Source organism: Palaemon carinicauda, chromosome 35 (assembly GCF_036898095.1).
Source record: "Palaemon carinicauda isolate YSFRI2023 chromosome 35, ASM3689809v2, whole genome shotgun sequence".
NCBI lineage: Eukaryota > Metazoa > Arthropoda > Malacostraca > Decapoda > Palaemonidae > Palaemon > Palaemon carinicauda.
The window spans coordinates 57,460,743-57,487,929 of NC_090759.1; the positions used below are offsets into that span (position 1 = coordinate 57,460,743).

Below are 27,187 nucleotides of genomic sequence, written 5' to 3' on the forward strand. Positions count from 1 at the left end.
ATGTTTCACCGCCAAACCCGACATTGCTGATTAAGCCCATGGAACAGGACGTCATTCATTCATCTGAAGTGATTTATACATGAGACTCCTTAATAGAATAGATAATGGTGTAGGTCATACAATTGATATGTAACATGATAGCTTAGAGGTAGATGTTTTACCGTCAAACCCGACATTGCTGATTAAGCCCATAGATCAAGACATCATGCATTCATCCGAAGTAATTTATACACGAAACTCCTTAATACAATAGATAATGGTGTAGGTCATACAATCGATCTGTGACATGATAGCTCAGAGGTAGATGTTTTACCGTCAAATCCGACATCGCTGATTAAGCCCATGGAACAGGACGTCATTCATTCATCCAAAGTGATTTATACATGAAACTCCTTTAACCCAATATCTCAATGATTTAAAGGACACTAATATCTTCTCCCTAAAGGAGTTCCGGAAAAATTACAGTATTTAATTAGTTTTTGTTGGGGGATAGCGCGAACGCAGTCCCCCGCTACCAAAAATTTCGCACCCGAGTTGACCACATTTGGGTCAATCGCAAGGGTCAGCACCACCGGAGTGCAATGGTGAGCCTCGCCTTGGGGGAACCACCTTCGTGATCATGGTGTCCCCTGTGCCAGGTAAGTATGCTTCTCAACCACACAAGTAAACCCTAGTTAACATCTACTGAGTAGCTGTAACATAACTCTGAATTATCTATGCAATAAATTCATTTATATCAGTGTATCCTGCAGCTTTGTCATAACAATATAAATTTTTATATTTTATATTTAGAAACACAAATTAAAGATCATAGGAAAAATTTATTATCTTATTTAATTAACTTACAATTCATTTTTAAAATCTTATGTTTGCTATTTGGATGTTCAGAGCTTGCTCCTCGATAATACATTAGTAATTAGGTTTGTTTTTCCTTTAACTCTGGCTGAGTTTAAACTGTTAGAACTCCTGAGTATTTTCTATGGTCAAAGTCAGAAACCCCACATGGGCCAAGCAAGGTATGAGTTGTGCTACATGAATTGAAATATCTCTTTCCTGTTGTATCAGAATCTGTTGACATTTGGTGGTCAAACTTGGTCATTTACCAACGTAGAATAATCTTCATGAGCAATCAATATGTGTATGTTCAGTAAATAGGAAAATATTTTGATGTCTTTGAAAAATTCCAAGTTCTGGGGAGTTAGGTTACTATAGCTAAAAACAAATGCATTTTCTAGCCAGGCTTCAATTATCTCACACATGGTCTTTGCACGTACCTATATTTCTATATTTCCACTGTCAAAGTTCATTCTATACTGTATAAAGTTTTTGAACAACCAATAGTTAGGGATAGCAGGGAGGTGTTAGTGGAAAACCCAGGGGGCATGGTAAGGAGGGGGGTGCTATGATATAAACTAAGGAATGAACCAAGCATGAACCTACGGGCCAACCAAGGGAAAGGCCCGTGCCAACAACAAGTGTTGGTTTTAATACCCCAAGAAGAAGAAGACAAGCAGGAAAACCGAATACACAAAGAAGCTACCAAAGGGGGAAGACATCATGCTAAGCCGAGTTCCCGAGCAGAGAGAAAGGCCCCGCCATTCTACAGTATGTTCTGCAGAAGGTAATTTAATTTTGGAACTAAACTGCTTCACTCTTAAGGTTTTATCAAGGCCAAGTCAATGATACAGAAATGATTTATCACCATATCAGATGTACCTGCACAGACTGTAAGCAGTTTTCAGAAGTCACCACTGCAATCTCTCTAGAACAATCTTCCCCTCAAGCATTCCTCACCTGCCTCCAGAGTTATCATTAAAGCTAGCCAAATCAAAGGGAGCAGGCAGCCATCCCACTGAAACAGATGACAGTAAGCAGCCCGCTGAAAACATAGCCCATCTCCCTATGAAGTTTCCTATCAAAAGTCCAGACTTGCCATCTTCAGAACTCCTTGTCAAAATTCAGTCTCCTTCCAAAGCATAAGCTCCACCCTTGGCAGCCAGTCCCCTCACTGCTGCCATGGAGACTGAAGAACCTTCATCTGAAGCCCATGCAGTCTATGAAGAGAGCCACCACCTCGACTGCAACTGCTCTGATTGCCTTATTGAACTTCTGGAAGAAGTCTCTGCCTCGTTGTCCAGTCACTCCCTCATCTGAGCCAGCAACCATGAGCACAGAGAAGACATCTCTACCTAAATTCAAGATCCTACCAGCAGTTCCTGCCCTGGCAGTGGCGAAACCAAACATGCACATCATAATTCGACCAAACCACAAGGGAAGCTCATCATCTCCCCTAAGGAACAAGACAGCGCCACCCTTCTGCAGTCAGAATCCTTCTTGATGTTCAGAAACATTGCCTGTGCAGAACACTGCAAGACCAAACTTCAACCTCCAGCCAAAAAACTCATCACTACTTTCATTGGTCCAATCCCACCTTCCCTAGACCCTGGAATATGGGGAACTTTCCCCACCTAGGCCTATACACCGAAGCATCTTCAGTGTTATCACTGCTAGCATTATGAACACCACCGCACAGATTGCAGAAGCCCCAAAATTTGTGGTATCTACAACCAACATCACCCAACCTAGGTCTGCATCAACAACCAACATCACCCAACCCAGGTCTGCATCACCAAACACAAGGAAGGCGTAAGAAATCTTCCAAGATGTCCCAATTGTGCCATCTCTCATCACGTTTGAAACATGAGCTGCCCAGAGCATCTGAGATGGATTGCAGCCTTGAAAGACATCTTGCAGTCAAGCCTGCCCAAACCCCAAGAAAATACCTCGTCAGAGGTCACAATGCAAACCTACCACTTCTTCTGTTCCTGTAATCCCAACCTTTCACTGCCAACACCTTCTCCTTCTAAACCTTCCCCCATCCCTCACTCAAAAAATAGTCCTTATCCCTAGAAAACCTTATCCCCAAAGCCCTTCACATTTTCTCCAATGTCCTATCCCTTTTCTAAGTCCTCAAATCCCTTAGTCAAATCCTCCTTTCCTCAAAAAACCTCTCCTCCCCTAGAACAGGAATAAGTTTTTACACTTATAAATACTTTTTCCCTCCTACTCAATGCTTCCTGCTCCTCTACTTCCTGGGGCATGCTGATATAAAACTTTTTCTACAACTAAAACTCTTCACTTCAGTTCCATAAGGAGTCTGCCATTTGGGGTACAGTTACAGTCTTGGGGCTGAGCAGCTGCCTTTGCATTGTCACATCCTTGCTATAGGAAAAAGATTGACATCTTCTTCCAGTCACGCGCTTCGGGCTGAGTGACTACATGCAGTGCACTTCTTGTGCACCCCTACTAGTTAAGTTGTGTTATAACTAATCCTTATGACCATGAGTCGAAGACTCTGGGCAATCTATGCATACACGACCTATAAAATACACAGAACAGGGTCTTCATCTATTTTGACAGGCAATATTTGGTACCTAATGAACTGTGAAAAACTGTGATTGGAAGCTAAATCTATAAATGTAGATTGGCCAGACTTTATTGTTGATTGGACAATGTCTAATTCCCCATTTTAGGAAGTTGTTCATTGGAGAGATTTTTATTCCCTGAAGGGAATATTAAAAGAAAGTCATAAGACCCCATAGTGGATTGGAGTCAACCACTCAGCCTGTGACGTCCTCCTCCACTCAAGGGCGAGCCCATGAGGGAACGGTCTTCAATGCTCTGCAGTAAGTTAATACTCCAGAGCCGCTTCCCGCTCAGAGGACGACACTCAACCTCATCATCGTGGTTGAACTCGTTCCGAGTTTTGGACTTAAACTCGTCAATCACACTATAGAATTGATCCTATGTAGTATGATCATACCTTCAACATCCCAAATTCCACTACTGGTCACAATGGATGCTGACTCTCCTCAAAACTGGTGACATTTATGTTAATTTCGATTCAACAGTTATAATTCATAAAGATTAAAAATATAATGCTATTCACTGAATATTTTTGCTATAATATCTATATGAAAGTATTTTGAAAGTATTTGAAAAAGAATCATCATTGAATCAAAACCTATCAACTAAATATTTCAAAAAAAAAAAAATTATTTTGACTACAAAAATCAAATGAAAAAAAATCAGTAACAAACTTTTCCAAACACTTTATGAATAACCAACAGAATAAAGCAATAGTTTATTGAGGTAAAATTCCTTTAGCCTCATGTAGTCAATAGAATTTTATACGGGTAAAATTATGTTGCCAGAATTGTTCATCTATTACTGATGAGACGAGGTGGTACAATTCGATCTTACATGATTTGGTTAGCTTTGTTTTTGGAGTCATAGTATATCAGCAGCCAGCTCCTCCAGTGTGGATTAAAAATAGACATCAACTAACCTAAACTTTCCCCCTAACCTAACCTACTAGCCATGTCCTTACCTACTTACAAACGGGAGGGGGGGGGGCTAACACCCCACCAGTGACCCCTCTTACACTGCCGTATTCTAAGTTAGCCATAATAATATATACAGGTGACTGCTATCATGCATACACCCCTTGTTTTTCTCTCAAGAATATGACATCCACGATATCATGACTATAGTCCATTTCTTTTAGCGATGCATATTTGCACCGACTCGCGGCGGTGCCCTTTTAGCTCGGAAAAGTTTCCTGATTGCTGATTGGTTAGAATTATCTTATCCAACCAATCAGCGATCCGGAAACTTTTCTGAGCTAAAAGGGCACCGCTGCGAGTCAGTGCAAATATGCATCGCTAAAAGAAATGGACTATAGATGCTCACCATCTAAATTTGATTGATAAGCACAAATCAGTTATATTCTACTTTATGATTTCAATGTCATAATTGCACCTCTTTTTACAGGTAGCAAGAACAAACTGGTCAAGTCGGTATTCTTTGCATAGACACTACGAAATCAAACCATTGTTTTCTAGCCTTGGTTAGTGCCATAACCTCTGTACCATGGTTTTCCACTGTCTTGGATTAGAGTTCTCTGGATTGAGGGTACACTCGGGTACACTATTCTATCTCATTTCTCTTCCTCTGATTTTGTTAAAGTTTTTATAGTTTATATAGGAAATATTTATTTTAATGTTCCTGTTCTTAAAATATTTTATTTTTTACATTTTTTCTTTCCTCACTGGGCTATTTTCCCTATTGGAGTCCCTGGGCTTAGCATTCTACTTTACCAACTAGGGTTGTAGCTTAACAAGTAATAATAATAATAATAATCTGGTTATTAAAGAAGCATGGGCCCATATTATCATTATCATTACTTGCTAAGCTACAACCCTAGTTGGTAAAGCATAATACTAGAAGCCAAAGGGCTCCAACTGGGGAAAATAGCCAAATGAGGAAAGGAAATAAGGAAACAGACAGGATAGTGAGCCTTAATATGCCCTCAAGCAAGAAAACTCTCTCTCTCTCTCTCACACACACACACCAAGATTGCTCGGGAAGTATCTTCGGACAGGAGCTCTTAGACTAAATGTCATAGCCCCCCTACCCAAAAAGAGTGGAAGACCATGGTACAGAGGCTATGGCCCTACCCAAGACTGGAGAACAACTGTTTGATTTTAAAGTGTCCTTCTCCTAGGAGAGCTGTTTACCATAGCAAAAGAGTCTCTATTCTAGCCTTACCAAGTGTAATGTAGCCACTGAACAAATATAGTATACTAGTTAACCCATTGAATGAAGAAAATTTTTAGGTTGTCTTACTCTTGTCAGGTGTGTACTGAAAGAGGAGAAAGTGTAAAGAATAGGCCAGACTATTCAGTGTTTGTGTAGGAAAAGGCAAAATGAGCCATAACCAGAGAGGGATCTAATGTAGTAATATCTGACCAGTCAAATTACCCAATATCATAAGGTCAAGGGCATTTGGGATAGGTCCGAGGAACGTGCAGAGTAACTTCTCAGTGGGCAGGTTCCTGCAGCCCTTTCGGCATTCAGCTGCGGAGATGTTCTTGCGGTTGGTTAAGAAGTCCAATGGCATCCTCACTGCATATCTGCAGACTACTGCCTTCCTTGGCTTCTTAGCTGGATCAAGGAAGGTCAGGTAGGCCACCCTTTTCAAGAAACTGGCGCTAGCTTGGTCCTTTGGAGTGATGATGGTATCACCTTTGAGGTTGGGCTTGGCAGTGCCCTTCAGAGCTGGGTTGGCAGTAGCAACGGCTGCTACTGCTGCATACGAAGGTACTTCTTCCGTGGCAGGAAGCTTGAATTTCGGCAGGTGACTAGGATCCACTGGGATGACTTGTGGAGCAGGACTGGTCTCGGCAGCGTGTGAAGTGTTGCAGAAGCCTCACCAAGGAACTGAGTGAGACACGGTGCAATTACAGTAAGGTGAATGACTGTCTGGAGCAGGAACAGTGACAGGAACAGGAGCAGTGGCAGGAATAGGAGCAGTGGCAGGAACTGGAGCAGTGGCTGGAACAGGAGCAGTGGCAGGAACTAGAGCAGTGGCAAGGGCAGTCTCAGGAACGGTGGCAGGAACAGTAGCAGTGGCAGGAACTGGAGCAGAAAGGGTGGCTCTTTTGGATTTTCCCTTCTTTTTAGAGGCACACCTGGAAGTTGTAAGAATTGGGTTAGGTGTACGGGAAGGTGTAGGACTGGGTGTGGAAGAAGGGGTGAGGGCTGGAAAAGGTAAAGGAGAGATGTAGGAGGGGGTAGTTGCCTTGTGGCTCACGGCTGCAGGAGCCAAGGGAATCTTGAGATGATGGAACATTTCATCATGCAGGGCATAGCAGGGCTTACATTCACAGAATACATCATGGTATCAGAGATCAGGGTTGTGTGAAGATTCGTTGATTGTGTGTAACCTTCGACTGAGGTAGTCCTCACATTCTGGGCAGAGTCAGAGACAGGTAGCATCGGCCACGACATCGGACGAGCTGGCTCTCCCATACAAGTGTATACACTTGACTTTTGAGGAAATAAGGGCTAATCCTCTGGTCACAGATGGAGAATATGTTGCTCATCTGAAAGTCGACAGTCGGGAGGTTTTAGCTGAAAATTTCAGCCAGCTAGCCGACTGGACTCCGAGCCCAATTCTCGGCTAGCTTGATAAAAACAGCTAGCCAAGTCTAAGGACGACCGTCAGTGATGGCGCTAATCTTGAAGTGGCCACTGTGCCAGGTAAGCGCTGGCTGGGAGCTCTTTCCTGTGTGGGAGCTGAGCTCTAACTGAGTGAAAATAGGTCAGAGAGCTCCACGGCAAGTATACAGACGGCAGTGACCACAACCCAGAACCTGGATCCTCTACAGCATCTCCCACCAAACCAACATAATTTAATGCTAGCAAGAACTGATTTCATAAATTTCAAAAATGGTTCAACCTTAAAAGTGTGTAACTGAATGGAGCTGCCTCACCTTACAAGCTGGTAACTGGTGAGTATGTGAAAGAGTTATTCCAGGTCATCATTAGGGAAGTGAGTTATTCGGAAGAACAACTTTTCAATATGGATGAGACTAGCCCCTTTTGGAAATACAGTACATGCCATCACAGACTTTCAATATGAAGGAGGCCACAGCCCTGGATTCAAGATCTACAAACATTACTTGACACTTATAATGTGTGGGAATGCTACAACCTCTCTGATAAAGCCAGTTCTTATTTACAATTCCAAATAAACAAGGGACCTCAAAAACAATAACCCCCTGCCAGTGAATTGGATGCACAACCAAAAAGGAATGGATAACAAAACACCGGCGTGGGATCGATTTCACCAATGTTTCATTCCTTGAAATCAAACTTTATCCTCCCATAAAAGGCTTTGATTTTGAAGTGCTTCTCCTAATGGATAATGTTATAGGTCATACAATCAATCTGTAACATGATAGCTCAGAGGTAGATGTTTTACCGTCAAACCCGACATTGCTGATTAAGCCCATAGATCAAGACATCATGCATTCATCCGAAGTAATTTATACACGAAACTCCTTAATACCATAGATAATGGTGTCAGTCATACAAACAATCTGTAACATGATAGCTTAGAGGTAGATGTTTTACCGCCAAACCCAACATCGCTGATTAAGCCCATGGAACAAGACGACATTCATTCATCCGAAGTGATTTATACATGAAATTCCTTTAACCCAATATCTCAATGAATTAAAGGACACTAATATCTTCTCCATAAAGGAGTTTCAGAATAATTACAGTATTTAATTAGTTTTTGTTGGGGGATAGCGCGAACGCAGTCCCCCGCTACCAAAAATTTCGCACCCGAGTTGACCACATTTGGGTCAATCGCAAGGGTCAGCACCACCGGAGTGCAATGGTGAGCCTCGCCTTGGGGGAACCACCTTCGTGATCATGGTGTCCCCTGTGCCAGGTAAGTATGCTTCTCAAACACACAAGTAAACCCTAGTTAACATCTACTGAGTAGCTGTAACATAACTCTGAATTATCTATGCAATAAATTTATTTATATCAGTGTATCCTGCAGCTTTGTAATAACAATATAAATTGTTATATTTTATATTTAGAAACACAAATTAAAGATCATAGGAAAAATTTATTATCTTATTTAATTAACTTACAATTCATTTTTAAAACCTTATGTTTGCTATTTGGATGTTCAAAGCTTGCTCCTCGATAATACATAAGTAATTAGGTTTGATTTCCTTTAATAATGGCTGAGTTTAAACTGTTAGAATCCTTTCTAATTTATATTGTGTATGTCTCATGCTAGTATTTTCTATGGTCAAAGTCAGAAACCCCGCATGGGCCAAGCAAGGTATGAGTTGTGCTACATGAATTGAAATGTCTCTATCCTGTTGTATCAGAATCTGTTGAAATTTGCTAGTCAAAATTGGTCATTTACCAACATAGAATAATCTCCATGAGCAATCCATATGTGTATGTTTTAGTAAATATGAAAATATTTTGATGTCTGAAAAATTCCAAGCTTTGGGGAGTAAGGTTACTATTTCTAAAAACAAATACATTTTCTAGCGAGGCTTCAATTATCTCACACATGGTCTTTGCACGTACCTATATTTCTATATTTCCACTGTCAAAGTTTATTCTATACTGTATAAAGTTCTCAAACAACTACAAGCACTATGAATAAATCTTGGACTATAGTAGGCACAAGCATCAACATTTTTCTCAACCAATAGTTAGGGATACCAGGGAGGTGTTAGTGGAAAACCCAGAAATCAAGCTTCATGCCACAGGGGACTGCACAGGTCCCCTGCTAACTGGAAAGCTGTAATTTTCGGCCCTATGCCGATATTTTCGGCAGTGCTGAAATTTTCGGCTGTACAACGAACGCATCATGTCAGTGGGCTTTACCAGGCTCGAGAACTTTGTCTGGGACTTGTATCCAGAGCGTCTTAGACACTGTGCAAAACTCTACAAGGATGCAAACGCGGTCACAGATTGCAGATGCTGTGCCTTCTACACCTGCTACAGGCAAGAACTCATCCAACGGGTGGGATTTGAACCTATCAATGATCAACTCATGCACCAACATCACCTAAGATATATATGTCAGGACTGTATCGATTTCACAGCTGCCTGCATCCCCCACCTCTACAAGATAGAGACCAGACCAGGAAATTGGGAAATATTTCCTCCGAGCACAGGCCCATATACAAAGATCCTGGACAGGCGCCAGAAACTCTCCAAGGGCATACACTACTACAGGACACCTGCCAAAGGAAATCATCTACCAACATGCTGCTGTGAACCATGTGTGAACGCATACTGGGGCACCCTCTACAAGGATCCTCCTGCAGCCCCAGCCATTGAGCAACAATCTCCACCTTCCCAAATTCAACCAATCATTGAAGATAAGAAGGCTGACTACTCACCTGCACAAGACACCTTGCCTCCACCTTTGGAGACACACATCGTCACCGAAGAAACTGCGACTGCAACCACCTCCACCTAAGAGACAGTTGTCTCTGCCATGGAACTGGATCCCGTCCCCACCCAAACCACAGATGTCCACGCGCAGGCTTGCAACTGCACTGAGTGTCTCACTCAGCTTCTAGCTGAGGCCAAGGCCATTGGCAGCACTCAGGCCGCAGTTGCAGCCGTACAACCAGCCTCATCCCAGCTACCAAGGTTCAAGCTTCCTGCCAACAGAGAAACCCCATCATATGCGGCTGTAGCCGCTATGGCAGCTGCCAACCCTGGCCTTAAGATTACGGCCAGGCCCAACTTAAAAGGTGATATCATTATCACCCCAAAAGATCAAGACAGTGCGAAACACCTCTACAAGGAAACCACCCTCACATATCAGGATCCTGCCAGGAAACAGAAGAAAGCGGTGGTATACAACTATCCAACCAAACTGCCAGTCTCCTTCATTGAGGAATGCCACAATGTTGCCCAAGCCAAGAGGAAGGTGGGCAGTGGCAAGGCACCCACTAGAGAAGTCATTGTCACCTTCATTGGACCCATTCCACCTGCCCTGGAACTAGGACTGTGGGGTACCTTTCCCATTAGGGACCTAGAGAAGGAACCACTCCGTTGTTTCAACTGTCAACGGTTTGGACACCACAAGTCTGACTGCAAAAGCCGGGCTGTCTGCGGAGTCTGTAGTGGAAATCATCCAACGTAAACTTGCATTGACCCAGTCTCGGCCCAGCTCTCGCGCCGACAAGAGCTCTCCAGCCTTTGAAGTTCAGCAGCACCGGACTTGGCAACACCTGGATGGGTGGACTTTTATCCACACAGTCACTAGGACCTCTCAACTTTGGTTGAAGAGGCCGCATATAAGAAAGAATCCAGTTATTTACTTTGGCTTTTTTGCTAATTAAATAACTGTTGTTGACCTCAGTGACTAGCTCAATTCCATCCAGTATGGCTGATGATGGTCATGACAGTCTCCGCACCTATAGAAGGAGTTTGTACCCCACTTGGATCAATCCCTGCAAGAATGGGGCTCAGCACTGCAAGTGCAATCGCTGCCAGAGGTACCAGAACTACAGGCAGCAGCTAGCAGACCACATAGGGTTCAAAATAAGGGACCCAACGGTGCTCTCCCACAGGAAAACATGCAGTTGTTTTCAGTGCTATACCCTGGTACTTGAGAGCATCTACCACCTCCTACAAAGGAAGCACAGGCCAGGATATATGGATATACCATCCTACCCTCCACAGCCTCCTTATCCAGACGTTTTTCAGAGGAAATACCGGGTGCAAGCACGGTATAAAGAGACAGTCTCTGCACCCAGTTGCAGTAACTCTCTCCCCTTTGAACGGGACTGTGACTGCCAGTCATGTGTGTATGCTATCTGGAGCAACACTGTAGGCCACAGCTCCCCCACTCATGCCAAACCAGCTATGGACTCCGAAGACCCACCTATCCCGGAGCCACCCACTCCATCTCCAGCACCAGCTGTCCAGAAGACACCTGAAAAGATGGAAGCAGAGGACGCTCCACTCACCGCAACTCCGGAACCTGAGACCAACGTTTCAACCATGGCTCTAGACCTGACTGACAACCAACCACCGCAACTAGCAGAACTGCACCCTGAGGATTGCAACTGCACTCCATGCCTCTCACAGCTCCTAATGGAGGCTCAGGCAATCACCGAAAATGACCCAAGCTTGGACCTAAACTTGGCCGCTGCTGAGGGACCACAACCACCTGTCAGCCAACCCAAACAGCTTGTCAAATTCAAGATGGCAGCTGTAGAAGGCTCACCGTCATATGCAGCAGTTGCTGCTATTGCCACCGCCAACCCTGGCATCAAGATCACAGCCAGGGCCAACCTAAAAGGGGATTTAATTATATCCCCGAAGGACCTTGCCAGCGTCAACATCCTCCAACAGGAAACCTCCCTGACCCTCCTGGACCCCGAGAAGAGACTCAGACAGGCAGTGATCTATCGGTTTCCTGTCAACATGCCACTGACATTCGTCACCGACTGCAGCAATGTTGCAAAAGCCGAGAGGAAGCTGGACCACCGCAAACTTCCCACCAAGGAAGTAACAGTCACCTTTATTGGGCAAGTCCCTAAAGCACTGGATTTGGGCCTCTGGGGAAAGTTTCCCATCAGAAGTCCAAAGCGAGAACCACTGCGCTGTTACAACTGCCAGCGCTATGGGCACCATAAAGAAGAGTGCAGGAACCCTACAATGTGCGGAGTCTGCAGCCACCGCCATCCCACACAGGACTGCATTGACGCACATCGGAATGGGACAAAAACCCAGGCAAAATGTCCCAATTGTGCGGGACCTCACCATGCATGGAACAAGAATTGTCCTGAATTCTTGAAGAGGCTACCAACCCCACTGGCAGCCCCACCGACCAAACCTGAGGCTGCACCAAGGCAGACACCTAACAAACCTGAGGCTGCACCAAGGCAGGCACCGAAACCCCAGCGGATTCAGCGAACCAGGCCTCCCAGACGACAATCCGAGACTCCTCCTCCAGGAGCCCCTACTGCAGCCACGGACCAAGAACCCAGCGCTGTTGTTAGCCCAGCTGAAGAGCCAACCTCCAGCGCTGTGCAATCTCCTCCCCAACCCCCAGCAATATCTGCCATCTTATCCCTGGCAGAGGCCCTGCCAGTGGATACCTTGATCCCCCTAGTACTGCAACTACTAGTCAAAGTCTGCTCCCTTGCTAAGACTCCCTCCTCTGTAATTCATTCCCTCCTCAGTCCCTTAGTTTCACCCTCCCCGGTGCAGAGATAGGCATCTATGCTTAAAACTGCCACTTTTTCCTACTACTCGAATTCTTCCCTCCTCTCCCAGTCTCTCCTACTTACTGGGACTTACTGCTATCAACACTTTTACCTACTACTGAAACCTTTCATTTCGGCTCCAAATGGTCCTGCTTTTTGGTCCGCAAGGTCATGCTCTTGGTGCTGAGCGACCACACTGGCAACCACGCTCAAGGGGCTGAGCAGTTGCAAGACCTATCTTTGCCAACCTGGCGACTATGCTCAAGGGGCTGAGCGGTCGCACCTGCAGCTACGCTCAAGGAGCTGAGCGGCTGCAAATCCAGACATGAGAGACTGGTACTGCTGTGACACTATTGCCTACTTAGGGCAATAAATACTACGGGCTGCAACACAAAAGCCCGTGTCCAGCAGAAAGGCTGGGCAATCTTTAATTTTGTACCTATTTTTTGTGTTTGAATACCTACGGGCCTAACAATAAAAAGGCCCGTGCCAACAAGAAGTGTTGGCTTTAATACACCAACAACAACAACAACTTGCATTGACGAACACAACGACGGGAGAGAAACCCGGGCAAAGTGCCCCAACTGTTCCCAACCACATCATGCCTGGAACAAAAGGTGTCCAGAACGCCTAAAAAGACTGAAGCCTCAGCAAATCTCCAACCCTGCTACAGAGGTCACAGTAACGACACAACCAAAGCCCCAGAGGAAGCCACGCAAAAGACCTCCTAGGAAGCCGGCTCCAGCTCCAGCCCCAGCTGAGACTCCTGTGTCTGCTCCTGATCCTGGCCCCAATCCTATTCAGAACCCTCCTCCTCCTCCCCCAATCCCCTCCATCATTACCCAAATAGAATCCTTGCCATCAGAAGAGCTGTTCCCCTTGTTAATACAGCTCATAACTAAAGTCTTTACCCTTGTCAATACTCCCACCAGTAATTTTCAAGTCCTCCTTTCCACCTTAGTTACAACCCCCCCCCCCCCCCTTGAGCAGGGATAAGCAACTATGCTTTAAACTGCTCCTTTACTCTACTACTTGAGATTCTTCCCTCCTCTCCCAGTCTCTCCTACTTACTGGGACTTACTACTATCATCACTTTTACCTACCACTAAAACTTTTCACTTCGGTTCCAATATGGACTGGGTTTTCTTGGTCCTCAGGCAGTTATGATTTTGGTGCTGAGCGGCTGCACTTGCAACCATGCTCAAGGAACTGTGCGGTTGCAAGGCCAGTCGGATGAAAGCTTCAGGTGGCTATGCTCTTGGGGCTGAGCGGTCGCACCTGCAGCTATGCTCAAGGAGCTGAGCGGCTGCAGGACCAGTCATGTGAGAGTAGTGTGACCCCACTGTAATTAATACTGTTGCCTGTGTAAAATAATATGCTCTGAAAAGAGCTACGTTTAACTAGTGCAGGTTTCTCGTGAGCCTGGAGCCTGCTCGACTGGCTGCCAACGCAAGAGCCCGTGTTTAGCCAATGTTGGCAGGACAATCTACAAGCAAGCAAGCAAGCAACCAAGGAGGAAAACAGAATACACAAAGAAGCTACCAAAGGGGGAAGACATCATGCTCTGCCGAGTTCCCGAGCAGAGAGAAAGGCCCCACCACTCTACAGTATGTTTTGCAGAAGGTAATTTAATTTTGGAACTAAACTGCTTTGCTCTTAAGGTTATATCAATGCCAAGTCAATGATACAGAAATAATTTATCACAATATAAGATGTACCTGCACAGACTAATTGGTTTTCAGAAGCTACTTCATGCCACCAAAAAACAGGGGAGACACCTGCGCCTGTGCCCATCAGTGAATCTGCAAGCAACTTTTCCAGCTCCCCACCTAGGCTCTAGCCTGAGAGGCCAAATGAAATGCCACCAGCAGCTGCTATCTCCCTAGAACAATCCCCTCAAGCACGGTCCTCACCTGCCTCCAGAGTTATCATTAAAGCTAGCCAAACCAAAGGGAACAGGCAGCCAGCCCAATGAAACAGATGACAGTAAGCAGCCCGCTGACAACATAGCCCAGCTTCCTATGAAGTTCCCTGTCAAAAGTCCCAACTTGCCACCTTCACAACCCCTTGTCAAAAATCAGTCTCTTTCCAATGCATAAGATCCAGCCTTGGCAGCCAGTCCTCTCTCTGCTGCCATGGAGACTGAAGAACCCTCATCTGACACCCATGCAGTCTACAAAGAAAGCCAACTCGACTGCAACTGCTCTGATTGCCTTACTGAACTTCTGGAAGATGTCTTTGCCTCGTTGTCCAGTCACTCCCTCATCTGAGCCAGCAATCAAGAGGAGAGAGAGGACATCTCTACCTAAATTCAAGATACTACCTGCAGAGGACACCACCTCTTATTCTGCACTTGGTGCCCTTGCAGCAGGGAAACCCGACATCTACATCACAATTCCACCAAACCACAAGGGGAGCTTATCATTTCCCCTAAGGATGCAGACAGTGCCACCTTTCTGCAGTCGGAATCCTCCTTGGTGCTCCTTGATCCTTCCAAGAACCAGATAAAGGCAGTCATTGCCAGTTATCCAGCCACCATGCCCCTCACCTTTCTGAGCAACGTTGCAGAACACTGTAAGACCAAACTTCAAGCTCCTGCCAAAAGCTCATCGCTCTTTCATTGGTAGTCCCCACCTTCCCTCGACCCTGGAATAGGGGGAACTCCCCATCCACGATTATACACCAAAACATCTTCAGTGTTATCACTGCTAGCATTATGGGCACCACCGCACAGATTGTGGTATCTGCAAGCAACATCAACCAACCCAGGTCTGCATCACCAACCACAAAGAAGGCATAGGAAATCTTCCAAGATGTTCCAATTGTGCCCTCTCTTATCATGCTTGAAGCACAAGGTGCCCAGAGCATCTGAGATGGATTGCAGCCTTAAAAGACACCTTGCAGTCAAGCCCACCCAGAGCACTGTCACTGCTGCAGCAACTGTCCAAACCCCCAGAAAATACCTCGTCAGAGGTCACAATGCAAACCTCCCACTTCTTCTGTTCCTGTAATTCCAACTTTCCACTGCCAACACCTTCTCCTTCTAAACTTTCCCCCATCCCTCACTCAACAAATAGTCCTTGTCCCAAGAAAACCTTATCCCCAAAGCCCTTCACATTTTCTTCAATGTCCTATCCCTTTTTTAAGTCCTCAAATCCTTCTTTACCCCAAAAACCTCTCCTGCCCTAGAACAGGGATAAGTTTTTACACTTATACATACTCTTTCCCTCCTACTCAACGCTTCCGGCTCCTCTACTTACAGGGACATGTTGCTATAAAACTGTTTATACCACTAAAACTCTTTACTTCAGTTCCATAAGGAGTCTGCTATTTGGGGTACATTTACGGTCTTGGGGTTGAGCAGCTGCCCTTGCATTGTCACATCCTTGCTATAGGAAAAATATTGACATCTTTTCCGGTCACGCTCTTCGGGCTAAGTGACTACACACAGTGCACTTTTTGTGCACCCCTACTAGTCAAGTTGTGTTATAACTGACATCCTTATGTCCATGAGTCAAAGACTCAGGGCAATCTATGCATACACGACCTGTAAAATATACAGAACAGGGTCTGCATCTATTTTGACAGGCAATTTTTGGTAACCAATGAACTAGGAAAAACCATGATTGGAAGCTAAATTTATAAATGTAGATTGGCCAGACTTTATTGTTGATTGGACAATGTCTTAATTCCCCATTTTAGGGAGTTGTTCATTGGAGAAATTTTTATTCCCTGAAGGGAATGTTAAAAGAAAGTCATAAGACCCAATAGTGGATTGGAGTCAACCACTCAGCCTGTGACGTCCTCCTCCACTCAAGGGCGAGCCCATGAGGGAACGGTCTTCAATGCTCTGCAGTAAGTTAATACTCCAGAGCCGCTTCCCGCTCAGAGGACGACACTCAACCTCGTCATCGTGGTTGAACTCGTTCCGAGTTTTGGACTTAAACTCGTCAATCACACTATAGAATTGATCCTATGTAGTATGATCATACCTTCAACATCCCAAATTCCACTACTGGTCACACTGGATGCTGACTCTCCTCAAAACTGGTGACATTTATGTTAATTTCTATTCAACAGTTATAGTTCATAAAGATTAAAAATATAATGCTATTCATTGAATATTTTTGCTATAATATCTAATTGAAAATATTTTGAAAATATTTAAAAAGGAATCATCATTTAATCAAAACCTATCAAAATTATTTTGACAGTACAAAAATAGAATTTTAAAAAAATGGTAACTTCATCAAAAAAAATAAAATTGTGAATAACCAACAGATTATTATTATTATTACTTGCTAAGCTACAACCATAGTTGGAAAAGCAAATGCTATAAGCCCAGGGGCCCCAACAGGGAAAATAAGAAAGTGAGGAAAGGAAACAAGGAAGAATAAAATATTTTAAGCACAGTGACATTAAAATAAATGTTTCCTATATAAACTATAAAAAACTTTAACAAAACAACAGGAAGAGAAATTAGATAGAATAGTGTGCCCGAGTGTACCCTACCCTCAAGCAAGAGAACTCTAACCCAAGAGACAGTGGAAACCCATGATACAGAGGTTATGGCACTATCCAAGCAACATAGCAAGAACAAACTGGTCAAGTCGCCCATAAAAAGAAGTCCAGTTCTTCTTTGCATAGACTGGCTGTTAAAGAAGCAGGGGCACATATTATTATTATTACTTGTTAAACTACAATCCTAGTTGGAAAAGCTGAATGCTAGAAGCCAAAGGGCTCCAACTGACGAAAATAGCCAAATGAGGAAAGGAAATAAGGAAACAGACAGGATATTAAGGATGTTGAGCCTTAAAATACCCTCAAGCAAGAGAACTCTTTCTCTCTCTCACACACACACACACCCAGATTGCTCAGACAGTATCTATGGACAGGAGCTCTTAGACTAAATGTCATAGCCCCCTCTACCAAAGAGAATGGAAGACCATGGTACAGAGGCTATGCCACTACCCAAGACTGAAGAACAATGGTTTGATTTTGAAGTGTCCTTCTCCTAGTGAGCTGTTTACCATATCTAAAGAGTCTCTATTTTAGCTTTACCAAGTGTAAAGTAGCCACTGAACAAATACAGTATACTAGTTAACCCATTGAATGAAGAAATTTTTCTAGTTATCTTACTGTTTTCCGGTGTGTGCTGGAAGAGGAAAAAGTGTAAAGAATAGGTCAGACTATTTGGTGTTTGTGTAGGAAAAGGAAAAATTAGCCATAACCAGATAGGGATCCAATGTGGTAACATCTGACCAGTCAAAGGAGCCTATAACTCTCTAGTGGTAGTATCTCAATAAGTAGCTGTTGCCTTGGCCAACCTACTACCTACCAACATCAATTTTAAAGTAAGGTGTATTTTCATAGCTATACAAACCCAAGTCCTTTGAAATAGGAAGAAATTCCCTCAATTTTCAAGGACGAAAGGTTCGGGCCATATACGCATTGGAAAGAATAACAAATTTTAATGTAAAGTCATTTGTATTTTCCTAATACATTACCTCGTGTGTTATAGTTAACCGCGGATAGACAACAGGCAGTGAGTTCATAAGTTTACTCACCCTAGAGCAGCAGGTATTCACGGATTATCAATCTTCGCGCCTGTCTCTGTTACCTAACCCCCCGCAAATAAGGAGGGCTGACTATAAATTGTGTCCAACATGCTGTACAGTACTACAACTTTTGCGGCTTTGAATAAAGTATATACTCTATGTAACGTTTTACAGTAAAAGTGCTTTACTTTAGCAGAGGGGGCAGTGTGTGGGTCACAAATTAAAAAGGACGTGGTAAACCAAGTTTTGTCTGTGGTTGTAACTCATTTGGGGAGATTGGCGAGATGACTTAGACCAACATAAGCAACAGTGGCACAGAATAGCTTGCAATAGAAATCTGTGGAGGAACCTGGGGAAGGCCTACATCCAACAAAGGACTTTTGAAGGCTGAAATGATGATGATGATGATGATGAAACAAAGTTTGGATGAGGTGTACATAAGCTTTGGATATAGCCCTCTTATTCTAATGAAAGATTAACCTGAGCATGCAGAATGGAGAACATTGCCAAACTACACAGCACAGAAAATGGGGATTGAAATTATTATCTACTAGATCGGTCTGTGGAACTACATTTAAACCAATTGCTAGAAGTGAAGTTTCTTTTATCAAAATAAAAATGGTGATTGTGATTCAAATCAGAATCACAAGTTTTGCAATATGGTTATTTCGGGGTGAATGTAGTTTTCAGAGACAGGGCGATATCTTTCTTATTACTACCCAAATCGTTTTCCCTTATAGGGAAGATGTTCTTTACTACGATCCAATATACTATAATATGATGTTATTTTATCATTTTAAATAATATTATAATTTACCTTTACCACGGCAATATTTTCTAAGTTCAGCATGGTCCGAACGCAAGTCACGGGTAGCTCCTGCTTAGTTTCCAAACTTTCCCGATAGATAGAGCCCGTGTCATCCCAGGCTAAGAATCGTTAGCTTTTATAATTTAATACTGTCCTATCAATATACATTTCTCCCTCCAAAATCTCAAAACTCATAGATCTGGTACTTAACTTAGTTGGAGTGACATTGGAGTCCGACATCTTTAGGTAAATCCAGAAAAAACCAGCGAAATTCACACACTAAGACAAAATAAGGATTGAATAGCGCGTGCTATGAAAAAGGAGTGACGTCACTGGCGTGGGATTGCTAGTAGTAGTAGGATGTTGAACGGCACATCGCTGTTCGGGGATATTGACAGGAGATATCTAAATGGTGCGAGGCCTCTGGTTGTGATTTATTCAGCGCCCCAGTATTATACCGACACCTTATTAAGGTGAGCGAGCTGGGTTCAACCTAGCATTCCTATACAAATTTTTCTCTGGTAAATTCATAGCAGTTTTTACCTTAGAAATGATGTTAAAGGAACATTTCACTGGGCGGTACGGGTCTCTCGCCCAGAAATAGATTTTTCCTATGTCAAAATCCCTTTTTTACCCCTCTGTTAAGTTTGTAATTAGTTGGGACACGTCACTTATAGTGACATTTGATACTGCTGATAATTATCATGAATTGTTAGGTTGGGGAAAGGTATTACAATGCGTCGTCTGCTGAAGCCATGGCCAAGTTACTCGATCGTAAAGTTTCCCCCGAGCATTGTTTCCTGCCTGACTATAATAACACCCGTTGGGCGGCGCTCTGTTCGCCCATTAGCTGGTGGCGCAAGCTTGAACAGTTATCGATGTTCGGACTTATGTTTTCGCTAATCCCAACAATCTTCATTTTTAACCCCTATAGTCCATTTCTTTTAGCGATGCATATTTGCACCGACTCGTAGCGGTACTCTTTTAGCTCGGAAAAGTTTCCTGATCGCTGATTGGTTAGAATTATCTTGTCCAACCAATCAGCAATCCGGAAACTTTTCCGAGCTAAAAGGGCACCACTGCGAGTCGGTGCAAATATGCATCGCTAAAAGAAATGGACTATAGTTAAGATTGTTAGTTCGTTGGGACATGTCCTGAAATTATGCCGAATACTAATTTGTTATATATACAACCAAAGGTTAGGTTAGCCAATATCTAGTTAAGGTGTTTCGGTAGATAAAGCCAGTGTCAAACAAACCACCCGAACTAACCCTTCATTTCCGTGCGCTTATAGGCCTACTTTCGCTGGCCGCGTGATTTCAAAATTTTAAATCCCCCCCTCGACCAAAGATTAACCTACACACAAGGTCGACCCTTTCAAACGCTAAACGCCGTAATGGACAGACTTGTTCAGTATAGTTTCTCTTTAAGCGATGGTGTTGAGTTTATTACTCATATAGATCAGCTTGATGCTTTGAAGACAATAAGGTTTTTAGACCTACGAGACTTTACTCGAGTTACCCCGTAATTTCTTCATCTTTTATTTCGAAAAGGGCTCTTAGGTGATGTTTAGGGGTCCCTGTGAAGGCGCAAGAACCCGAGGATTTAGAATTCAGCCACTACAAATATTAAGGTAATCCTGAGTAACATTTTTATTATTACAATGTGGTTAAGATATTATTTAGAGAGCTGCCCATAGCTTTTTTTGTGTAGGAGAGAGCCTTACGAAGGGGGTCCGGAGGCTTGCCCCGAGCTAGGGGTTGTGACCTGGGAACTACTAGGTTTGGTTAGGTTGGGTTTGTGGGGTTTTTATGATAGTGACAGTGTTTGGGGGGTCGCAATTAGGTCATTAGGAAGGTAAGGACACGGCTTGTAAGTCAGGTTAGGGGGGGAAGTTTGGGTTAGTTGTTGTCCATTTTTCTCGCACTTTCCGACATTCATGCGTCGAGTAGTCCTAGTATGTAGATTGTTGAGACAAGCATTTACAAATTTAGTTAATTCATTTTTTCATTCTGTTAAACTTCCCATGAAAAACTCGATAGGTGATGATCTTTACTCTATTTTCTGGCGATCGCAAGCCTGTCCTAGTATGTAGTTTGTTGGGACAAGCATTTACAAAACTAGTGAATTTAATATTATTTCATTCTGTGATCATTCCCTTGAAAAAGAGCCAATTTTGGACATTTTTTACTCGATTTTCGGGCGGTCCAAGGCCTGTCCCCACAAACTACAAAGGCTCCAAAACCTGGATCTCTTTACAGAGGAGATATACTTCAGCGACTGCTGAAACCAGCAATAAAACTTTTAAGTGAGGTGTAACTATCCATAACTAGTTAGCGAGGGGAGAGTAGACCGGCCACCGCGCTCACAGCCACACTAGTAACAGTACATCGCTTTGCAATTGCAGGCAGGACTTCTAGGGGGATAGGTGATTGAGGAACTAGTAAATGTTAAGAGCTCCAGATTTTTGTAGTTAGAAAAATACAAATTACTTCCAAATTTAAAAAGTTACAAAAAGTTAAAGTTACGGGTTTTAGGTCTCCACTCAGACGATCTACAACATTCTGCTCGGGCGACCATAAGCCAGCAGGAACCATCACTAGCCCCCTCTAACCTCCCCCCCAGGCGCCACCCTGGGGAGTAACCCCCGGTAGAAGGTCTCACAGTATCCACGTCCTGGCCGGGACGCGAACTCAGGACCTCCGAAATAGAAGCCAGCGACGCTACCAACCTAGCTATTTGTTCCGTCACTATATACAAACTGTTCCACTCCTTGGGGGGCTATGATTTATAGTCTAAGAGCCCCAGTCCGGGCTAAATGCCCGGGCAATCTATACCGACCGACTGACCGTTTCACTCTTTATAGTGGAGACTCACCACTAGGTGGGGGAAGTCCAATACCAACAGCCAAGTAACTGACCCGGGTGCGACTCTGCTTCGCACGAGCTGTTTAGAGGCACGCTGTCCCCTCACTAACTTTCATGTACTCGAGAGAATTAGCGGCCAGAGCAATTTGTGCAAAGGTGTTAGAACTAAGTATTTTCACTTGACCAGGTAAGTGTAGTATTGGAGCTAAACATCAGACTTGACCTAGACATTGCCTGATTCCACCTAGCAAGTGGATTGGGGTCATAACAAATATATTCACATACATACCCTCTGTACCATGGTCTTCCACTGTCTTGGGTTAGAGTTCTCTTGCTTGAGGGTACACTTGGGCACACTATTCTATCTAATTTCTCTTCTTCATGTTTTGTTAAAATTTTTACAGTTTATTTAGAAAATATTATTTTAATGTTGTTACTGTTCTTGAAATATTTCAATTTTCCTTGTTTCCTTTCCTCACTGGGATATTTCCCCTGTTGGGGCCCATGGGCTTATAGCATTCTGCTTTTCCAACTAGAGTTGTAGCTTAGCAAGTAATAATAATAATAATAATAATAATAAAAGATACCCTCCTGCAATCAGAGGAGGTCACCTTCAGCATTTTTCAGATGCTGAAACCCCAAGAGAGGAGGGAATGAAGAACGAAGAGGCCAGTCACTCACATATTCATTCTAAGCTTACTACCAGGTAACATCCGTCCTCAACCATCTGCTACTTGTCCTACAACGGAGCTGAGGCGTTCGGGACTACTTTTTGTACAGTCACCACAGGACCTATCAAGAAGGTATCTAGGTTCCCGTGAGTTACGTCCTGCAGGTAGTGAGCTGTGAACATAGTTTGCCGTTTCCACATGGCTGCTTGTAATACCCGTGTCACTGAATAGTTCTTTTTGAACGCCAAGGATGTCTTAACACCCCTGACATCGTGAGCTCTGGGTCTATGGTCAGGAGGAGTGGAGTCTGTTTGCAAGGCTTGCTCAATCACCTGCCTGATCCAGGAAGAGGTCAAGTTTTGGATAATTTTCCCCTTGGCTCTTCCAGTACTAACGAAGTCTATTGACCTCTGGACAAGCTCTAGCAGTTAGTTTGAGATATTTCATCAGTGCCCTCACAGGGCATAGTAACATTTAATCTGGATCATTTGTTATAGAATGGAGACTCTCAATCCAGAAGGGTTCAAATCTAAGATTCGTTACAGCCGGATTTTGAGTCTTAGACACAAACTCAGGGAGGAAGCCGAGTGTTACTTGCCTCCATAACATTGAATGGGCTACATCATAGGACATACCGAGAAGCTTGCTGGCTCTCTCTGCAGAGGCCAGGGCTAACAGAAAATGTTTTCAAGGTCAAGTCATGGCATGATGACTGACTATGCGGTTCGTAAGGCTCTCCGCCTTTCAGAGATCATAGTACGCGAACTACGTTCCAAGGAGGAGGTCTGACTTCCAACAGATGGCAACTACTCTCAAAATTCCATATGAGGAGAGAGAATTCTTTCAAGGAGGAAATGTTAACTCCGTTCAATTTAAAGGTAAAGCTCAAAACCCAGCGGTAGCCTTTCACCACCAATATTGAGCAGAGATTTTCCTCCCTGAGGTACAGCAAGAACTCTGTTATCACTGAGATAGTGGCACTGAGAGGAGTGATACCTCGTCCAAGACACCTACCACAAAACACAGACCACTTTGCCTGATAGAAGGCGGAAGATGACTCGCGGAAGTATCCTGCCATCGTCCTCACAACTGGTTGTGAAAAGCGTCACACCGTGAGGAGTTTCTGGATAAACGGCAGGCATGAAGCCATAGTGAAGCCAACCTCTGATGGAAGATCTTCATGTCAGGTTCTCTGAGTAGATTGGGAAGTGGAAGGAGCTCCCTTGGTGGCCCTGTGCACAGATGAAGAAGGAGCTATTAGGGTCATCAGAGATCTTGCGATGTCCTTACCGTGATCAGAAGACTCCTTACTAGGCATAGACGTCCATAATGTCCCACTGGTGTTGGAAGGCATCTTGTCAGACTTCCTTGGTATCCGGTACTGAGGACAAGAAAACGGAGGCTTCCGATAAAGGGATACTGCAAACTGGTCAATCGGTGGTGAACCCCACAAAGACAAGACGTTGTTGACTATGTGATATTTCAAAGACCACTCAGAGCCAACTATCTGAGTCTTTCTGCTCAAATTATCTGTCAGGATATTTCTTTTGCCTGAGATGAAAAATGCCAATAGGGCTACCAAATAGTCTTCCGTCCATCTTAGTACTTTTGGTTCATAATTAACAAGGAAAAACAATGATTGGATGATAAATTTACAAATGCAGATCAGCCAAACTTCATCATATTTTCCCATACTAGGGAGTTGTTTATTGGAGAGATTTTTATCCCTTTAAGGGAATGTTAAAAGAAAGTCATAAGACCCAATAGTGGATTGGAGTCAACCACTCAGCCTGTGACGTCCTCCTCCACTCAAGGGCGAGCCCATGAGGGAACGGTCTTCAATGCTCTGCAGTAAGTTAATACTCCAGAGCCGCTTCCCGCTCAGAGGACGACACTCAACCTCGTCATCGTGGTTGAACTCGTTCCGAGTTTTGGACTTAAACTCGTCAATCACACTATAGAATTGATCCTATGTAGTATGATCATACCTTCAACATCCAAACTTACACTACTGGTCACACTGGATGCTGACTCTCCTCAAAACTGGTGACATATATGTTAATTTCCATCATTTGTAATAGCTTATTAAGATTTAAGAGCTTAATGCTATTCATTGAATATTTTTTCTATAATGCTTAACCAAAAAACATTTCAAAACGAATCATCAATGAATTAAAAACTATCAGCTTCGGAATTTCACAGAGAAAATTATTTTGATTGGACAAGAATCAAATATAAAAAAAGAAAAATTTTATATATATATAAAAAAAAATTAGATGAATAACCAAAGATGTATATTAATACTTCATAGAGATAATATTCCACTGGTCTCATGTAGTTGTAAGAATTTTACATATGTAAAATTATGTTGCCAGAATTGTATATTGCTTACAGAAGAGATGAGGATGAAGAATAGGACCTTACAGGATTTGGTTTACTTTGCCTCTTTCTTATGAATATGACACCATGCCATGTTGATGAGAGACAATTACCATCTACATTTAATTGATAAGCACAAATTACTTATATTCAACTGTATGATTTTCATGTCAAAATTGCTTCTTTTTACAGATACGAGGAACACATTGGTCAAGTCGTTCATATCAAGATGTCACACACACTCACAGATTGTCCGGAGCTTTCGCTCCTGGCAGAGGCTCTTACACCAGCAGTCATAGCCCCCAAGAGTAGTTTTCTGGCATAGCTGGCTGTTTTACATTCAATGGTTGACTGGTACAACTCGTGCAACCATGTTTGCGCAGAAATGTTGACAAGAGGTCTTATGGTTGAGATTAAGGAGAGCTGGTTGAAATTTAACTTTGGACATGAGTTTGGGTTTGCAATCCATTTTTCAGAGTTGCTTGTGTATATTATATGCAAAACAGGAAGTACAATACTGTATTTTGAATTGAGCACTGATTTTAAAAATTGTGAAATATCAGGATGCTTGAGAATAAAGACCATATGTCTGAGCAAACATCATCAGCTTTTGACTGACCATTTGCTGATTAGTAAGAACAACTGATTGGTATGTGACCCATGTCAACGTGAAGTCTTATTGGTTCATTGTAAAAGCCAGCGACTAAACCAGCAGTATTCAATGAGCCCTGTAATGAACGTTGTAAGAACTATGGAAGAGTGAGTATTGAGGCGGGAAAAGGGCAATAGGACTTGGAAAATAATGCACAACAAAAAATTTGCAACACCTTTCAAAATAATTTAGATTAACCAGGTAAGACCTTTTTTTGAGGTTTTAGGATGCAGGACAAATTTTATTCTCTATTGTACTTTCTTTTTGTGGGATTAATATTTGGGTTGTGTCAGCTAACAGATAAAATACCCAAGCAATATCATCTCGGAGAGATGAAGCTTCTGCAATAAAGGATTTTACTCCTCAACTGAAAGTGTTGTTTTGGATATGTTGCAAATGTAGATTCCAATATAGTTTACTATCAGCGACAAAAAAGCGGGTTTCGATTCCGTTTTTTATGCAACAGATAACTGTGTCTGACGTTGACCGTTAGTTGTAATGAAATCAAGGTGCGATGTGTTCTAACCTAAGGGACCTCCGCCTAACCAGATTTAGATCACCGTGTTCTTATTTACCCGGAGGCTGTGGTCCTCCCTAATGTAATGACAGAAATGCTTCATTTAACTGAATGGTAATTCCCTTGACGATTACTGGTCTTAATAAACGAATTGGTTTTCATCTCATCAAACTGTTATGTTAGCCACACGTGGTTGAGATGGTGTAGGATCCAGTGTGCATACGTTGAGGTGTAGAGAGGCGTAACAAAGGAGTAGTTGTGTCTGCAGTCGAGAGTTTGTGATTGAGTGCACAAGGTAAACAAAGGCGTAGTTGTGTGAGCCTTGGGTGAAGCTGTGCGAGGTAAGCTCAGAGCGCACTCTTCAAGTCGAGAATGATCAGTGTAGAGGGGAAATGGTGTTGCTCCCCTTATTATTATGTGAAATTCTTACTTTCTCCCTTGTAAAAGGTATGCACTTGTTTTAGCTATAATTTTTGTTTTAATAACACTTGATATTGTCTATTGTGGTTATCTTTTTAAATGTAATAACTGAATTATCAAATAAGGTTACGATAATTTCGCCAGTATTGAAACTGTTTCATGCTGCACTTGCATGTCGTAGGAATTGTGCCTCAACCGTAAATTAAGATGTGCAATATTATTCCCAGATTTGCGAAAGTGTTTATTCTCGAGTTGCCAGGCTAACTGTGCAGCGAAACCAGTAGGTTAGGTAAGAGTACAGTATAGCCTAGGCTACGAATTTCATGTTATTTACCATGGGATCGTTGTCCTAAATGAAGACTTTGTATTACAGGGTACCAATTTGGAGTACCTGTCATGTACGAGCACTTGTAGAAGTAAGAATAAAAAGACCCCGGGAACCAGCCTTTCCCTCAGCCTCCACTACAAATGAAGATCCGTCCTTCTCCACAGCAAGAGTCAAGTTTAACTTTAAGTCTAGGCTTAGAGTATTAGCCTATGCTTATGATGTATACGGTATTAGCCTGTGCCAAGGTTTGGTTTGTTATAGATAGGCTAGCCAGGAATAAGTTGATTGTCCTAAATTGAATGGTAGCCTCCGAATCTAAGTCAGGACAACTGACGACGGTAAGAGTTTAAATGAAGTCATGTGTGAA

General features: G+C 43.2%; 1 protein-coding gene and 5 non-coding genes across 6 annotated transcripts in view; all 6 read right to left on the reverse strand.

The window, feature by feature from the left end:
- Orc1 (origin recognition complex subunit 1) overlaps positions 1–27,187 on the reverse strand; it is a 141,320-nt gene that overhangs the window by 87,208 nt on the left and 26,925 nt on the right. The gene's annotated exons all lie outside the window — the stretch shown is intronic.
- Positions 484–646, reverse strand: LOC137627938 (U1 spliceosomal RNA). The gene has a single exon (XR_011041252.1). It is a non-coding gene; the product is annotated as a U1 spliceosomal RNA (small nuclear RNA).
- LOC137627998 (small nucleolar RNA U3) lies at positions 3,616–3,821 on the reverse strand. The gene has a single exon (XR_011041304.1). It is a non-coding gene; the product is annotated as a small nucleolar RNA U3 (small nucleolar RNA).
- On the reverse strand, positions 8,151–8,313 carry LOC137627939 (U1 spliceosomal RNA). The gene has a single exon (XR_011041253.1). It is a non-coding gene; the product is annotated as a U1 spliceosomal RNA (small nuclear RNA).
- Positions 16,405–16,610, reverse strand: LOC137628005 (small nucleolar RNA U3). Its single transcript, XR_011041310.1, has one exon. It is a non-coding gene; the product is annotated as a small nucleolar RNA U3 (small nucleolar RNA).
- On the reverse strand, positions 24,305–24,510 carry LOC137628007 (small nucleolar RNA U3). Its single transcript, XR_011041311.1, has one exon. It is a non-coding gene; the product is annotated as a small nucleolar RNA U3 (small nucleolar RNA).